Source organism: Chenopodium album, chromosome 7 (assembly GCF_948465745.1).
Source record: "Chenopodium album chromosome 7, dcCheAlbu1.1, whole genome shotgun sequence".
Classification (NCBI taxonomy): domain Eukaryota; kingdom Viridiplantae; phylum Streptophyta; class Magnoliopsida; order Caryophyllales; family Amaranthaceae; genus Chenopodium; species Chenopodium album.
In genome coordinates this window covers 72,909,729-72,911,806 of record NC_137840.1, presented here as the reverse complement: position 1 = coordinate 72,911,806, position 2,078 = coordinate 72,909,729, and positions in this window count along the sequence as shown.

Here is a 2,078-nt window from a genome sequence, read left to right as displayed (position 1 = left end):
ACCATCCAATTTGCCTTTGAACGGCCAATTTACTGATTTTCAACTCTCACCGATTTCATTAACTCAAGCCTACCACGAAGATTTATGACAACATATATGGTTTCAAACGGTATTATATGACCCCGAGATGTATTCCCTAAAATTCAAAGACTTTTCGACACCGTGCCCCGAAACTTCCAAAATTTCTCAAAAAAGCGTGGACATAAGCCTTTAATTTCGGAATTTTTTGACCTTGTTTCGCCCGGAAATAAAAATTGCCGAAATTTTTACCATGTTTCCTAATACCCTCCAGGAGTCCAATAGGGTTGGTGGAACCATCCAATTCGTGTTTAAACAGCCATTTACCGGTTTACAACTTGCACCGATTTTATTAAATCAAGCTTACCACGAACATTTATGACAACAAATAATGATCATAAGTGGTTCCAAACGGCATTATATGGACCCGAGATGTATCCCCTAAAATTTCAAGGCTTTTTGACACCGGATCCCGAAAAGTCTAAAATTTCTCTAAAAGCTTGGATATAAGACTTCAATTTTGGGATTTTTTGACTTTTTTCGCCTGATAATAAAATTGCCGAAATTTTTACCGTGGTCCCTAATACTCTCCGGGAGTCCAATTGGGTAGGTGGAACCATCTAATTTGCCTTTAAACGGCCAATTTACCGATTTACAACTCTCATCGATTTCATTAACTCAATCCTACCACAAACATTTATGATAACATATAATGATCATATATGGTTTCAAACGGCATAATATGTCTTCGAGATGTATTCCCTAAAATTTGAAGGCTTTTCGTCACTGGGACCGGAACCTCAAAAAACGTAGATATAAGCCTTCAATATTGGGATTTTTTTACTTTTTTTCGCCCAGAAATAAAAATTGCCGAAATATTTAGCATGGTCCCTAATACCCTCTGGGATTCCAATTGGGTAGGTGGAACCATCCAATTTTCCTTTAAACGACCAATTTACCGATTTACAACTCTCACCGATTTCATTTACTCAAGCCTAACACGAACATTTAAGACAACATATATTGATCATATATGGTTCAAACGGCATTATATGACCCCGAGATGTATTCCGTAAAATCTAAAGGCTTTTCGACACCGTGTCCCGAAACCTCCAAAATTTCTCAAAAAAACGTGGATATAAGCCTTTAATTTTGGGATTTTTTTTACTTTTTTTTCGTCCGAAAATAAAAATTGCTAAAATGTTTACCATGATCCTTAATACCCTCCTAGAGTCCAATTGGGTAGGTAGAACCATCCATTATTCCTTTAAACAACAAATTTACCGATTTACAACTCTCAACGATTTCATTAACTCAAGCCTACCACTAACATTTATGACAACATAGAATGATCATATATGGTTTCAAATGGCATTATATGACCCCGAGATGTATTCCCTAAATCTGAAGTCTTTTTGACACCGTGCCCCGAAACCTCCAAAATTTCTCAGAAAGCGTGGATATATGTCTTCAATTTTGAAATTTTTTAACTTTTATTCGCCCGGAAATAAAAATTTCCGAATTGTTTACCATGGTCCCTAATAACCTCCGGAAGTCCAATTGGGTTGGTGGAACCATTTAATTCGTCTTTAAACGGACAATTTACCTGTTTACAACTTGCACCAATTTCATTAAATCAAGCCTACCACGAACATTTATGACAACATATATTAATCATATATGGTTTCAAACGACATTATTTGACCCCGAAATGTATTCCCTAAAATCTGAAGGCTTTTAAACACCGTGCCCCGAAACTCCAAAATTTTTTAAAAAGTGTGCATATAAGCCTTCAATTTTGGAATTTTTTGACTTTTTTTTTGCCCGGAGATAACAATTTTCGAAATGTTTACCATGGTTCCTAATACCCTCTATGAGTCGAATTGGGTAGGTGGAATAGACCAATTTGCCTTTGAACGACCAATTTACCGGTTTACAACTTCTACCGATTTCATTAATTGAAGCCTACCGCGAACATCTATGACAACATATAATGATCATATATGGTTTCAAAAGGCATTATATGACCTCGAGATGTATTCCTTAAAACCTGAAGGCTT